General features: G+C 39.3%; 1 protein-coding gene across 2 annotated transcripts in view; it reads right to left on the bottom strand.

The window, feature by feature from the left end:
• Positions 1-16,673, bottom strand: part of tei (irregular chiasm C-roughest protein teiresias) — a 289,615-nt gene that overhangs the window by 215,727 nt on the left and 57,215 nt on the right. The window lies entirely within an intron of this gene.

Below are 16,673 nucleotides of genomic sequence, written 5' to 3'. Positions count from 1 at the left end.
TAGATTCTGAAGGACTGTGCTTCATGAGATTAAGCGTAAGCATCCCTCGTTGACTTTGATAAGTTACTGCACACATAACCAGCGTTAATATAGAGTGTGCATGCTACACTGGACAGATCTGTAAATGGTCCTCTTGTTAAAGCTAATAAATATTACATATATTGCACTGTAAAGGGGCCAAAATTATGCCTTCCGTTATTTTAATAATGCACGCAAATTTGCTCAAAAGCTCACTTCATATCTTGCGACGGGCTGACCACTCGTCCAAGAAATCCCAACAAAGGTCTTAAACAGATGAAATAGCCTCCCATATGGAAGGAAGTCATGGCCCATCAAGGGTCGTAGAGCCAAGGACACATTTCTACGCACATTTGACCTACCAAGATCAATGGATTTTCTCTTAAAATATCTATTTAAACCCCTCATTTTCTTCCTATTTTCTTGTTTCCTTCTTCTTCGTTTTCTTGTTCCTCTCTTCCTCTCTCTTCCTATTAATAAATTTACCAGACAGATAAATCTGAGAACTCGTTTGTCCACCTACGATTATTTAATTTTCATACAGCCATATAACAAGTTTAAAGAACATACCACACTTTCATTACCGAAAACTGCACACAAAAACTTCTGAACATGACCCACTGTTGTTCTTGCTTTCTTCTATGACACTGTAATGTTTTCCAGTTAATGGAAATGTGACAAAACGGAGACAAGAAGTTACATACGACATAGCGGCAGTGAGCCAGGATGTAGTGTTACAGCCAGAACAAACAAACAAATAAACTGCAAAAAAATCCTTGAATTCTTACGGTACGTGAAACAAGTTAATTTGGTTTAATATGAAGGAAAACTCTACAATCGTGACTGAAATTGGGTAATGTGTAAAAGTCATGAACTGGGAAGGAACGTTTGTGTACTCCATTAAGGTATCAGGAGTAAATGAGGATTACTAACATATCTTTCAAGATAGCTCTTTCTAGGTCGCTATTTACATGGCGGACATCACGATACGAGTTTTTATATGATGACACCAGGAACAAAAATGTCAGCTAGACACTAAGACTAACGCATAGTCAATAGTGTACGCAGTAATCTGCTCAAATAAAGACGCCACAAGGAACACACATTTGATGAACACATTACTGTGTACATCCTAAATACCAGTTTCGTTACATAAGCCTATATCGACAGATACAGCAAATTACTTTTCCACAAGAATTATTAAACTTCTGTTTAGAAACTAATAGTCGCACAGCTTGTCAAAAATTCCAACACTTTTAAGAAATCCGAAGGTTCATTATCAATTCAAAAGATGGCGTGGCATGTGATGAAAGGACTGAGCTGGAAAGGCCGTGACCTATTGCATGGCGTACATATTTCTAGGATTAGTCTGCATTAACTAAGGAAGATCAACAACAATGTTAAGTCAGGGTCGTTCATTGAAGCTGCCACCTCCCTGACATTAGTCAATACGTCAAATCAAGAGCTAATCAGCTGGCAGAAACCTTATGTGAGTCTATTAATATCCAAAGTGTAACAGTCAATTACAGACCCCTTAACCCACCTTAATATTTAAGGGACCGAGATTACTTGACTACTACAAAAAGCGTGTAGCACAGCTAACGAATTATATGATGTTCCTTTGTGCTGTAGGTAAAAGTCACTTGCCTCAAGGGTCTCTAAATTAAACAGGTAATAAAATTATAACATCAACAGAACATCTATCAAGAATAGAAAGCAAGAGACTGAGACGAATAATATAACAATTCTTTCCTCTTAATTTCACAGTTTGGCACTTATAGAAAGGGGGCATAGAATTAAATAAACACAGTGACACCGCCTTGTGCGTACACACATGTTCATCACTGACAGCTTCAACAAAGTTTATGGAAACTAAACTTCCCCGTCTTTGTTGCATTTTACAAACTGTCGCTTCTGGAGCCCTTTAAAATTGTATAACATTAATTGTATCACTCTATGAATATGTTTCAATTTGTTACCACTGTCAAATACATGTATTGACATACTTCAAGGAATACAGGAATGGAATGCTTCATAAGTAGCCTATACCTGCGAACAATTTTAGCTTATCCCATAGCCTTCAGACCTACAGATTCACAAATGTTCAGTGTTTTGTGTTATATGTGAGGCTTTCTTCTGTATCTGTCTTAGTGTTTGGTGCTCGTCCCTCTCACTCTTTTTTAGGCTGATTCTGTACTTGACCTCACATTTTTCGGGTAAGTGTGTACGTAATGCACATTCTACAACTGAAGTATTGTAAGAATTATAAGACTTGCAATTTTCTAGCAACAAATAATAGGCACATTAACAATTAACATTCCACCACAGCAGATGTTTTGCTGTTCAACAGAAAGCAGTCAAAACGGTCAAGTCTTATTTCACACCACATACGAAAGCAAATTCCCCTGTAATTCCAGCTGCTGCAGAAATAGGTTGCTAGTTCAGAGTGTTAGGAGATGGATAGTGACACAAGAGTAATTTATGTCATGGTTCTCAATTGACCTCTGCAGCTCCTGTCAAGTCTCAATTTAGTTTACTTTCTCTCTGTATGTGTCGAGAGTCTGGGCCTTATACCCAGAGCAACATTCAGCACAGCCCTCTTTAGTACAGGCGGACAGACAGACAGACCAAGGGTCAGAGAGGAGAGACAGAACTGTATAACCCAAGACGACACTGTGACACTTGGGATTAAGCTGTACAGTGCACAACGTCAGCGATTCAGTAAGCTTGGACACGTGTTTCGCGTGTCTTCGTAAAATGGAATCTGGATTTTGCAAAATAGAAATTACACTTCCGGATCTGCAGTAATACTAGATCAAAATATTGTATAGATATGGTGTTTGCACGAAATGTTGATACTCTAAAGTGCACAAATTTTATAACATATTTCAGCTACCACAGACCTATCTTAAGCGTAACTAATTCAAGTTAAATAAGCAATGTCTTAATCAAACTTTACTCAATTTTAAAGCATGTATAAAGGAAATATTTAGAATAAAGCCAATATATAAACTTCCTTTCCGTATAGACTTATTTACGTCAAATTCTCCGGAACCGTGGTTCCACTATCACTTTTTATCGTAAGTAACGGATTCAGTTCTACGTCGAAATTCACTAACAGACTCCATAGAATTCTTCCTGAAAAGGTTATGTCACTCAACTGGTCAATAAATACCCCTTATTTTATTAAACAAAGAATTGCATTACCGTGTTCAGAATATCCCACCAGTGGTTTACTGCGAGCCAGCTGAATCCAGTCCAGACCATCTTGCCTTACTTGTTTCAGATGTATTTTTAATCTTATCCTCCCACCTACGACAAAACGTCCAAGCGGTTTACTCTTATTCCGTACGTATTTTTCATCTCTTATGCAACCTATTTAGTCAGATTATTTTGTTCTAAAGTTTTTAATTGATTTTAAACACATATTTTGGAATAAAAATGAAGTAGTACACCAGTGAGGTTAAACATTAGATACACTGCTGACAAATGTAGTCTGTATATCGATTCCAATTTTGAAAGTACAGAAAACAAAATTTCAGTCAAATTGTTCTCAGTGTGGCAATTGCAGCATGTGGTGTGATTACTGACAGACACAAATACGGCGAGAACTGTTTGCAGCACGAGAAGCCGCAGACAAAGGGGTTGTCTATATAACAGGAATTTGAATGAGCGCAGTCACTGACATTACCATTCCTTCCTCTTTAGGCGACGATCTGGTTCAAACGGTAAGAGTCATCCTATCCGTATCAACTTCAAAGAGAAACTCAGCGTTTCTGTTGATAGAAACGCAACACTTGGAATAAATGGAATGAAACAGTTTCTGCTGTATAGCCCTCTGAATTTCGAAGACAAATGCATTTATACGGGTATGTATTTTTATCAGCAGTATTCTGATTTTGGATTACGGGCAAAATAACGATCATGAATATGAGTTCCATTTGGGGTATTATGGACACTACTCGGATGCATCACAATTATTTTGGACAACTCTGTAAACTGTCCTATGTTCGAGTCTTGGTGGAAATGGCCGGATTACCCCCCAGTAATTACTTCGGTCTCTCTGCTAGTGACATAATAAAGTAAACGGTCTGTGTTGTCTAAACCAGTGGTATTCAACCTGGGGTACGCATACCCCCAGGGGTACGCGAAGACATCTTAGGGGGTACGTGAAATTCTAAATATATATATATATATATTATTTTATGATAAACACTGAAAAATCAGTAATGTAATTAATTTAATTTATTTTAGATGTAGATTATATACTATGTATAACTTGAATTATACACCAACAACTTTGGGGGTACAAAGTTGAAGAGAAAATATATCTGGGGGTACGCGAACAAAAAAGGTTGAATACCACTGGTCTAAACGCATGGGGGTTTAGGACAGCACGCCACTGACAAGGACGGCTGGACAAGCGGAAGAGTTATATTACCGGATCAGTCACTTCATGGCATTTGAGTCCCGCGAGAGCCTCACTCTTTCGCAGACTGAATTACAGTTCGGGGGAAGCGACCGCAGCCAATGGCCAGTGCTACAGAGCGAGCAAATCACAAATACTCGCCTGCCTCGTGGTAATGAAACGAGAGAGACAAAGGCCAACGTGTTAAATGAGAAAAAGAGAGCCACGGGCGGAATTCGAAAAGTTCTGATTGATGGCGAAAGGAGTGCGTGGTTGAGACCTATAAGAGATAACTACAGCGACACAGACAGACTAGACAATGTGCAGGAAAATAAAATCCTAAAACACTATGCTGATTTAGGGATCAACAGTTTTACATCCCGTGCGATTATCAATGTACTGAACACGTTAAATATAAACGTTATTTTAACTTAACCCGAATGTCGATAATGGACTTCGCTTCACACCGGATGATATCGCCGTAAGCCTGGCGCCACATTATTTTATGTTGTGTACATTGTATGAAGGCAATGCGATTACTATAGGGGCTGTTTTAATAAGAGACACATTCTACCCACTGCACCCTAATATGCTATGAAGTACAATAGAAACATCAAATATTTCAAGAAAACGTTTTGATTTTGGGTCTATATAAAGATATTGTCAGGATAAAGAAATACACAAGGGTTCTATGGGCTGGTCATGTAGCTCAGATAAGGGAGACAAGAAATGCACGTGATACACTGAATATGTAAATGGCGGGAAAATATATTGGGTCAATGAATCATACGTATATAGTATAAGATCGATTTTGTTTCGTGTGAGAACCTCTATGTAGTCTGAGAAATGAATACGAGAATATCGTCAATATATAAATTATGAAATCCGTAACTGCCAACAAATAAAATATCATGGCAGAAAATTAACATAAAAAAGTAACCTGACAATGGCAATTTAAACGAGTCTTCGAACTGCGGTCGACGAAAACGGATGGGGGAACGAGGAAATTCTGTAAGCAATACAAATTATTTGAAGACTTACAGAAGCTCAGTCATTTCATTAAACGAACCATACTCCCAGCACAAAAAGTTACTTCTTTTCAATAACTACAGGAATGGGCGTGGCCTAACTTAAAAAAAACTTGATTCTTTTCCTCTTCGAAGGCGTGAGATATTAATTTCGTCCCAAAATGTTAGGCAAACCTAACCTCAAAGGCAAAAGTATGGTTAACCCTTCAAAACCGAAGCTCTTCTAAATAATATTTAAGCGTTAAGTCCGCACAACAAAGAGACACGACGCTTCTGGTTTACGAAGTTCGACAGGTCACAACAGTTCAAGGAAATAATCCCTGTTCACTGTAAGAACCATATTGAAACCTCAAATACAAAATGAGTTGTTTATTGTTAAAGCAGATGGTACGCGGACCACAATCCTCAAGATTAGATACAAAAGTACATGTTACATGTTGTTCTACTTGGGTCTAAATCTTCGTATTCTACCCTAAAGAAAAGAGATAAAATGTGAGCAAATTAAAGGTGTGAATGACCGACAGCAAATATAAACAAACAAACCAGCAAATGGACGCGTGGTGTAACAATTCTGGCTCTTTTTCTAACATCCCAACCAACGCAACCACGGTAACCAAGCAGTCCGGGAATTCCTTGTCAACTCTCACCCGCGCGCAGAAACGCAAACAGATTTTCATGTAAACTGGCCGTTATCGTCGGATATGAAAAAAAATTCGAATGTGTCTACAAATTTTAGTAAAACTTCCCAATATTATACACTACAAAAAAGTATTTCGTGCTACTCGGATTATGTCACGAGTGTGGAAGAAGGGAATGAGCGATTTTAATAGGCAATTCGCGGGATTTCAAACACGCCTAAAAGGGGATTAGTAATGTATTCCTAGGTTAGGGGCGCTGTGTCAATAGTAACGTTGTATAAGACCAAAAATGAGAGAAAGACAAAGAACAGCGAAATTGCAAAAACAAGCCATCGACTCCGCCCTGGGTTGATGTTTGTATGAAATTCAATAAACTTAAGCGGCACATTTACAGAATCTGTTTCCTGTCTTCCGAGTCGTCTTAAACAAACTTACACCATATTCCGGAATCGAGCAAAATTATACACGTACGCCTATTCTTTTTTATCTGTTTAACGGCAATACTTAACATCTGAGACCATCTGTCGAGGAATTGATTAAATGTAAAGGGAATTGGGGTAGCTTGCTTATGCCAATATGCGCCTTTACCAGGCTGAAGGAAAAATAAGGACAAGACAGGAGAATGAAAGACGAACGGGAAACGCCGGCCAGGCCTGCAGACGCCTCGGAACACAGCAAAAGTGATAACCATCAGCGTTTAGTATTATTTGAGTGCTAACAGAGGCAAGTGAAGAAACATTTAAGAACTTTCAGGAATACGTCATACAAACACAACTACTTTAATTGCGTTCGTGTATTATATAATCAACACATCAATGTGGAAATCTAATAACTCTATTTGTTCATTTACTACATTCATATGTAATTTCGTAAGCATATGCGATTAGCTAAATGCAGGGAAAATTCATTGTTCTATTCACTATAGGGCTTAATAATTTCAGATTCATGTGTTAATCAGCATAACTTTATGTACATTAAATAATTATTTTCATTTATAGGTTGTGTATGTTAATTATGTTTATCTTTAAATATTATAAAGCTTGTTCGGCCACTGCGTGTGTGTATAAATTTTTCTTGTTTGTATTTAATTTCCCAGTTCGTGTCAAAACATTTTGGTACGCCTACAAAACCAATATAAATCCAGCCACCTGTAATATATACATTCGCAGCCTTAACACATATTTACAGGCCTGCATTATTCTGTTACCACTATTCGTCAATTTGCTATATTCACATACAATTTCGGCTTACACATCACCCTGATGATGGACACAGTAAGTACCTCTGAAACGTCAATATCTTCCAGATTGAAAAATGCAGCATCCCAGAAAACACTCACCTTCGACGTCCTCTTGCACAACATTTAAAACGAACCTGCTCAGAAACTCACGTGAGTAATTACGTTATTGTTCAGAACGGTTTATCAAAGCCACACATTTAGTGGTAAATGGGTCGCGTTTACAATTCAGTGGGTATTTCTGTATCTTTGTCGTGAAGTTGAATATTTCGACTTACAGGGAAATATGTCTAATACTTTAACAGTGTTGTGGTCACATTTGTATGCCGATATCTGGGCCCTAAAGCCATGCCTCTAGTTTGTAGGAATGGTAACGATGGAACCAGAAATTTCTACAGGCCGTCTGGGTCCAAGCTGTGAGGGTAAATTCCTGCCATTCTACATTGTCTCTACTGACTCACGGCATAACGGCCTGGAATTTATTCCAGGAGCTCCTTATTATTCCGTAATTCAATAGGATTTTATATGTATATCCACACGTATGAGAGAGAGAGAGAGAGAGAGCTTAGAATAAATTTAAAATCCAGAGAATGGCAAACTGCGGTTTCTGGAACGTTTGCAGCCCGCCTTTCCTTTGATACAATGGTTAAGAATAGAGAGAAGTCAAAAAGGTTTTTTTGTGAATGTTTTCAATCTTTAAAGTCGTTTATTCAATGAAAATGTCTAGCTGGTCGACAGTTTCCCAAAGTTACTTGAAATATTTTATATATATATATATATATATATATATATATATATATATATGCCGTGTGTGTCACCCGTCACCTGTCACTACATTTGTGGGCCTCATTATTGTTCGTGCTCTCGTATACAGGAAAAACACATTTCAAAATAGATTTAGCCAATAAACAAATCAGTTCCTCAATTCACATATGGCTGTGTTTTTAGTATGCAGTGCTGGGTAGTCTAGCAGATATTAACCGACATTTCAGATAAACTTACTGCCTCCATCACCTGGGTGACGAGTTACCTTCTTTAATATAATTACGGTTGAATTTCGTCTCTCAGTTTGACAAGAAGTTCTCAATACGTGTTTCTTCAATTCCTCCAACCTCTCCCGGTATTTATTTCTTTATTTCACTTCAGACTAACCTGATAGATGATAGCCTTCTGTGTTGTTGGGCCGCGTGGTCTGGTGGAAATTTGGCGACGTTTCGGATGTGTTATCTGCGATGGGATCGTTGGTAAACTTCCACGAGTCCACATGGCGCAACAACTCAGAAGACATTCAAAGAGTCATTTTCAAACTCGCCGGTGTGAGACCTTGAAATCTCACCTAAACTAAACCTATCGTTCTTTTGTTTGACTAAGAACGCATCTCATCGTATGGTAAATACAACCTGGGGTTGATTGCAGACCGAGGAGCGCATTGACCCAAGAAAGACGATATAACTGAAGGACAAAAAGACTGCAAAATGACGAGCGTCGTAAATTGCCCTCCTCAGATAAACATTACTGTGATTAAACCAAGAAGGATGACATGGATGGAATATACAGTAAGCAGCTGCAAAAATGTTCCGTCCATAAACCTGAAGAGAAGCAGTCACTTGGGAGACCTAGGAGTAGATGCAGAGACAATATTAAAACGGATGTTAAGGAAACAGTATCACGTAGTGCGCCGGATTAATCTGAATCAGGGCAGTGAGCTGCCGTCATGTAAGAACCGTGTGCCATATTATTTATAAACTAACTGTGGTCTAGAAGCATGATAACTTTTTCATGAAATAAATGGGTAATTTCAACTTTACTACAACAGTTAAACTTCTTCGTGCAATAGGCTGAAGAACTAATTATTCATTAACTTTCTTAACAGATGGCCACGAAATCAAGTACATATTTATGATCCATAATATTAAAAAAACATTTAAATTAGCATTGAAAAGGAGAGTGCCCAAACGCCATTGGAATTTTTTAACTATCCTTTTTACGAAGTAACGCTAACCCGTTCACCCGGACTTCCCCTTCACTTGCTCGGAGCTCACAGCACATCTGGATGCCGCCAGCGGCAAAGAAAAATGGTTAGCAAATCTCCCTTAGTACGAGCGCCTCATAGCGTACTTTCCACATGATTTGTCAGCACGGTAAAAGAGTGCGCTGAAGAACAAGACGAAAGAAACGGACGGGTGCAAGATGAATCTTCGTGGGCCATTTTCTCTCAGCTTGCTGCATGGACGGTAGCCAACCTGAACAAAAAAGGTCCCTTTTCTCACGCGTGCTCAGCAAACCTGACGGGTTAGAACCAGAAAAGGCCTTCTATAACATTCTTTATTTCTGTTGCTTGAATGGTCGTAACAGACGTGGCGGAGGCTGACCATTGCAATCTATATGAAACAGTTTCTCTAGTAGACTCGTTTCTCCTTTCCTTCATTCTATCCCCCAAGCCCTCCCGTCTTTTGAAAAAACCCGTGTCATGGGAATCTTTAAGACGGTGTCATTTCCTTACGTACAACGAAAAAATAGGTCATATGGAAAAAATAACTCACGGCGAGTTCTTCCCCATGGTACAATGAGCTGTGAACCCCATCTTCCGGTAGTTTAGCCATGTCGGGAAAGCTATTCATCTTTGTTGTCAGCTTCGATCCAAATGGACATGCTGAGATCTGCTCAACCTGCAGAATTATGATTAGTGTACTCTGGAGTAAGTAATAACTGTCAAGACTAGCTGCACCATCCATCCTCACATCTCGACACAAATTTGCTGCATGTGTACACGTCGAAGTCTTCTAATGTGATGGCACACGACCAAACTGGCCGAGTTTCAGGTATGTCAAACTCGAATTAACACACTACCTCCAGCCCTGAAGATGGAGGCCGCATGTTCCTCCGAAGGTTTTGTATCTACCAACAAGCGCACACGGTATTTCAACAAAAATAGCAGCGTGCACAGAACATGGAGAAATGGAAGATTCTGGATTTCGATTGGTTAATGTCTCTTCGAACTACACGAAATTACCAAATTGCTAAAGGATTTCATCATCTTTTCTTTCACTGTTCCTTTGCCTTGTATTTGGTGAGCATAAACCATCATTAGTTCTGCATTTTTTTAAATCTACTTAATTATAAAAGGCTCTTTTGTAATTTCATTATGTTTGCCTTCGTCTAATAAATTTGAATCACCTGTACTGAGCCCTTAACTTTAGTTTTTCCTGACTCCCTTCCACTTTCCTGAAGGGGAGTTGTAAATTAATGGAGATTAAATGATTATTTACACAGATTATTTCGATGTGCATAAACAGATATAGGCTATGGGGAAACCAGACTAAATTACAATTTTATATAATAGTTCTCTTATGGAGCATACAGAAACACTGTTTTTGACTGTATATTGTCTGAGATACATTTAATATAAGCCTATATGACGGTTCAAGAGTTGCCTCAGCTCCAGTCTTCAGGAGATTGGTTGTCCTTATACTGACATCTTTTTCTCTATATTGTTAGTGTACTAGCCTAGTATTCTAAAGGTCCCAAACTCGATCCTGAACATAATCACTTAGAATACAAAACAAAAAGTTCCAGAATAATGACAACCACTCACCTGAAGACGTAAATAGCACCAACTCTCGAAATATCGTATCAAATGTACCTTAAAAATTGTACAAAACGCAAAATAGTGTTTCTTTTATGCCACAAACCTTTACAGAATCAATGAAACATAGGCTTTCCTACAGTGTAGGAACAGTCGATAACTTTACCGTATTTCGCACAAGTCCAATGCGGCGTTACAACCCAGACCACCAACAACGACACGATTCAGAATGGCGAACCGGACCATTCGCAAAGTTCAGACACAGATCCCAGTTTACGATACGGGCGTAAAAGTTGATGTAGGATTTGGACAAATGACAAATGTATCGGGGATTATTTACAGAAGAATGGCACCATCTCTACTGAAACGTCCAGGGCTTAAAGTGCTTTTATGACGCGTTGGGTCACACACAGAAAAACCAGTTACGTCAAATCGGTTGCACGTAATAAGTTTCACGTAAACAGTCTTTTGCTCTTCGGCACACACGAGAAAGGAAAGCTGCTGTCATCTTAAATTATGTTTAGACAGAGGACAAGAACATCGCAAATTCATACGTTTCAGTGCAAGTAAAACGTGCTGAATGGATTGACAACTCGTAGTTCTTTGCACAGCATTAATGCAATAAATTTACGTTCGTACGACTTCAAGCGTGCATTCTAGCTTTATGTACACTTTCATATACTTTATGACTTTTTATAAAACAAGGCAGTCTTCATGTATTACGTCATAGCAGCGCATTAAAGGAACTAATAATCCTCATAGCAATTTCCAGTTCATATTCCAAAACAGAATGCGGCAATATACACCGGAAATATTTCCCTCACTCTTTCAGCCTACAGAAAGCAGCACGTTTCACTACACAACAAGAGAATATCAGTCCGATAACAAAATTGGGACGTCTGTAGTAATAAAATCCAGTCACGATACAAGGCGAATCATATCACCAGTATTGGCAGCCAATAACACTTCAGAGTTCTAAAACTATTCCACCTAATACTTTTTGATGGTTCCTTACTCGGGGGATGCACTAATCTCTTTATCCCCAACCCTAAAACAAACCCTCAATATCATATTTCAGAATAACAATACCATTTCTCATCTCATATATCTTCGGAGAAATAAGCTTTGTTTCCGGCCGAATACATACTGAGAATCTCTCTCCGTCTCTTTTTGTAAGTCAGAAGTTTGGGCTACAAAGGAGAGACAGAAAGAGAGATAGACAGACAGACAGAGAACAGGAGATTACCTGTAAGCTGCTGTTGTGCTTCCGGGACCGCCATAACGTCCCATGGGCATCGTAAAGACAACTGAAGACTATCACTGCAATGCGAGTTCTGTCTCGAGATAAGAAGCCCGCCTTCACAGCTACCGCGTTTCAAAAACATGTAACTACCTTTCCAGGGTCATTATCCTCTACTCTGATTAAGTTACAAGAGTCCCACGAAGTTCCACAAAAGCAAGACAGCTTCGAGAGACTTTCACAGAGAACAAAAGAAGGCAAGGATTTAAATGGCGAGCTCTTTTCAAGGGAAAGTAAGTTATTACGCGGTTAACTGAATCGGAATGGAATGGACGGGGAGGAGGACTATTCATGCTATAAAAGAGTAAAATAAAATAAAACGAATGTATGCATATAAACACACAATTATATATGTGCGTAACAAGGACAGAAATATTTTTAAAAACTTTTTAAAAAATTACTCATTCTAACACACCACAGGATTATATTTTAAACTGATCAGTATACCAGTCTGAACATATCGAATGGGCTGAAAGATTAATCTTTCACATATCTGGTACGACACCTTCAACAGCCCTACCCCAAGAACTTGATACAGGACTATGTAACACCCAAGAAACAGGCACAGGCTAGCAGCCGTGCTCCGAACGGAAATTGAACCAGCGAACGTGGTGTTCGAGATATTAAAGACCGTGTATATCTTATCAGTTAAGTAATTTTAAATAACAAATTCCAAAGCACCGCTTGCACCAAATTCTGCAAGTCACTGCGCTGGATCCCAGGACAGTTTTATCCTATTTATATCGTCAGCATTATTCCTTCAACATCCAATTTAATATTACCTTCTCAATCCTTCAGCAAAATTCAAGAACTGGATACAATAATTAATAAACCTACTTGACGACTGTTATCTTGGACAGATTCACAAGCTAGGTACACGCTAGTATGTTGTTAAAAATGAAGTTCACTGACGTTTCAAATGTGCTTGCTACCTCCACCATCACGACGATGAAAGTATATCTGTGTTATGGAATGACAATTTGCATCACCGGTCGCAGACACGCATAAGCAAATGGCAGTGCTATTAAAAAGGTTTTAGCAAAGCGAAAATGTGAAGGAGACTGCCATGGATTTACAATTCGATTTTGCCAAGGCCGTGTTTTAGTTAGGGAAGTAAAAACCCTGCAGTTTTAATTAACCTTGACACAAACCATTTAGAGTCAAAACGCCCGTCTGGACAAGCAAAAAGAGAAACATTAAAGAGTTGCTGTTAGTTAGGAAGCGTTCGGCTTCAGAGAGCAACTATGGAGCTTAGGGTCATTTTCATATTCCTAGCACTGCGATAAATGTCACTACTGCCCCAGAGTCATAACATCTACGATATAAATTTGTTCACATCACTCTTGCGTTCTTTTCTCCGGCCAACAGTTCAATTAACAAGACGACAACATTTCACAGAATGAGCCCACAGAATGAAACAAAACTGAGCCGCCAGCAAGATAAGGCTGCAATAAATGTAACCAGGCGAACTGACCATTAGCCTATCAAAAGAAAATATACAACATTTTCTTCAGTCTCATATACAACAGTTTAACCCCAAATACTATGGCAAGATTGGCTATATCTTGCAAGTTTAACCATCAACAACTTCAATCTGTTGTGTTCCATTCTCTGAACAAAGCCGTCAAAGCCAGTATTTTTAACGTGCTTAAATCTTTTTGGAACTAGAAATTTTATATTTTTCTCATCTTCAACAATCTTTCTGTGTGGATCGGCGTCTCTTAAATCACGACAATGTTCTACAGCACCAAAACTACAGTCCTCTTTCCAGATAAGAGGAAGATGTTAGACGGACGGACATTTTATGAGCTTGGGACTCTTTGAACTGCTTACCCTCGACTACGCAAAAACATATAAATTTCACAGACGACCCTGTGTTTTAATATAAAATGGGAGGGGGCATAAGAATATATTCTTCTTATCTTGAAGCCTAAATCTATCCTTGAGTGCAACTCAAGAATTTTAGTAGACTAAATAATACATTGTATCTTGGTAGAATTTGTGACTGATCGGCTATAGAGATAGATCCTGTTTCAACTCAGAACACAGTAAGATATATGCAATACAGTAATATATTCTCAACGGCCTATCATATAAGGCGAGAAGTTCGTATTCTATAACGAGTAAGGCACGAATGACTTCTACTTGGTTTAACGCGCCTTACCGTTGTAGAAGTCATCCGTGCAAGCTCTGGGGCCCACTAAGTCTCCCAACCAGTGGTTACCCTAAACTCTTGTCAGGGCTTACGTTTCCGGAACATCGAGTTAAAATCTCACCTGCATTGGCTGCCGAGGATCACTGCCTCTCCCTCATTACGCACAGGAACAATATTACCTAATCCCACGAAAATTTCGTATGTATTTCTCATCACTCCACACGTGTGCTACGTGTTCCACGTATCGCATCTTCCTTCGTTCGGTCACTTAATACTATGCGCTTGGAGAGCACAAAGTATGAACCCTGAATGGTACCACCACCACCACCAAAAGGCACGGTCACTAATTGTTTGGTGGTTTAAACGTGACCACGAGAGAAATATTACTGTAAATCGCTGACCTGTCCGCAAGTCACCGCTGTTCGAACTTCCTTCTCGGTAAAATGCAAGCACGTTCCAAATATTTCACACAATTACTAGAATCATGCAATATCTAAAGCCGAAGATGACGCCTTCAGTGTCCATCTTCATCAACTGGGGGCTAGTGGAGGGATGACTCTCCTGATGGAACTCGTTAAACATTCAGCACACCCATCCTGTGTTCGCCCAGCCACCCTTCCGACAAGGGGAGACTTTTAGATTTAGATGCTAATTTGAGGGAGGAACGGAGGATGGGGCGTGACTGTCGTCTCTTTTGGATGCTGTGAGAGGGGATGCTGGAGGCACAGAGAGAACAAGACCCCACAGCAAAATTACAACCCTCCGATATTGATGATGTACATCGTGCGGGAGGAAGCTGAAGACTTTGGGTGGAAAACAGCTCTAAACTACGACAGGTAATGTGTAAAAGCCAACACGTGCCCCGTGTACAGACATCGTGCTTACCTCGAGGGGGTGGGGCTCCTTCTCAAGTGTGTTTAACAAAGAACGAGCGTATACAGGATTATTAGTGAGTGCTTCCGGTAGGTTTGTGAACAAGATCGATAATAAGGCATGACTCAAAGATAAATTCGTATTCAGAAAGCACTTGCTATTTATGAGGCGACCTAGCATGCGCTCTTGAAGATAATGCACCTCGGTAATTAGAGGGGATAAATGTGTACGCAGTTGTACTTGACACCCATCACAAGCAATTCAGATACCAGCAGCTTTTGTCATAGACCCACCATATCTACCGTGGCCAAGGTTGTGTTATACTGATTAATTTCTTGTTCGTGTATTTGTGTTACGATACTCAGCCCTAGATGGAAGAAGGATAATAATTAAATGTTTTATGCAAGGATCTGAAGGCGCAGAGTGGCTTAATTTCTCTCAGCACAGCGACCGACATGTTGGTTAACGTTTGTCCTTTGCCCACTCTTCATCTTGACTCTCCTAGTCATAAACTTCCCTCAATAGTCATATTCCAGTTTTCCCACAAACCGTTTCTTTCCCCGTCGGCATTAGTCTCCTGGGTTGTAAAGCCTTGTGGACTTGAGGCAGATGCCAATGTAACGAAAGATTGTGCTGCCATGAAGATGGAAGTTACATGTTCCTCCGAAACAGAACGCACCTGCAAGTCCATGCGGCCTTACAACTCAGAAGAACAACATCGACATTTCCACCACCGTTAGGACATCAAACCTCAGATTTCTTCTTCCGTTCGTGAAAATATCTTAAATTAGTGTTGAATTTAATTACAACGTGCAAATTTAAATAAACAGAAAAACGTTTCATAAATGGGATTTATTAGGAAGTAAATCAGCAAATGGTCTACCTTCAAACGAGACAAATCATGTTACGGCATAGACTCAAATCAATACAGAGATGCTGGCAAGCGAAACGCAATCTCTCCTATGCACTCATTACATTGGATTAGATTAGATTAGATTAGATTAGATTTGCTATCAGCAGTTACCTCGTTCCTATGTTACAGTTCTTTCAGGGCATTTTGCTCTCTCCAAAATCTACGAGAGATATAGAAAGAAAATGAATCGAAATGTAACATGAATTGCAGGACAAGAAGAAGCAGAGAAGAGTGATTAATGTTTCCTCCTTAGAAAGACATATGTTTTATACAGATCTTCCAGAAAACTTGCTTTAAAGTCGTGTAAGTCTTGTTGCACTAAACTGTTTTAAGGCACTGCAAAGATTTCAAGAATTTCTTCTTCACTTTACGGATCAGGCCAATGTCCTGATCCAAATTCAGAATAGGCCTATCCATCTATTTCTTGCTCGTCCTCGTTATCCATCCCTCTTGGTTAACACCAAACAGAATCCTCTGAATTCTGTCGGAGAGTTGAGAAATATTCTTTCACAGATTT

Source organism: Zootermopsis nevadensis, unplaced genomic scaffold, assembly GCF_977971745.1.
Source record: "Zootermopsis nevadensis isolate Lab colony 2312 unplaced genomic scaffold, Znev_1.0 Znev_ptg000004l, whole genome shotgun sequence".
Classification (NCBI taxonomy): domain Eukaryota; kingdom Metazoa; phylum Arthropoda; class Insecta; order Blattodea; family Termopsidae; genus Zootermopsis; species Zootermopsis nevadensis.
Note: the sequence above shows the minus strand (reverse complement) of the source record. Positions and strands in the feature narration are given on the sequence as shown.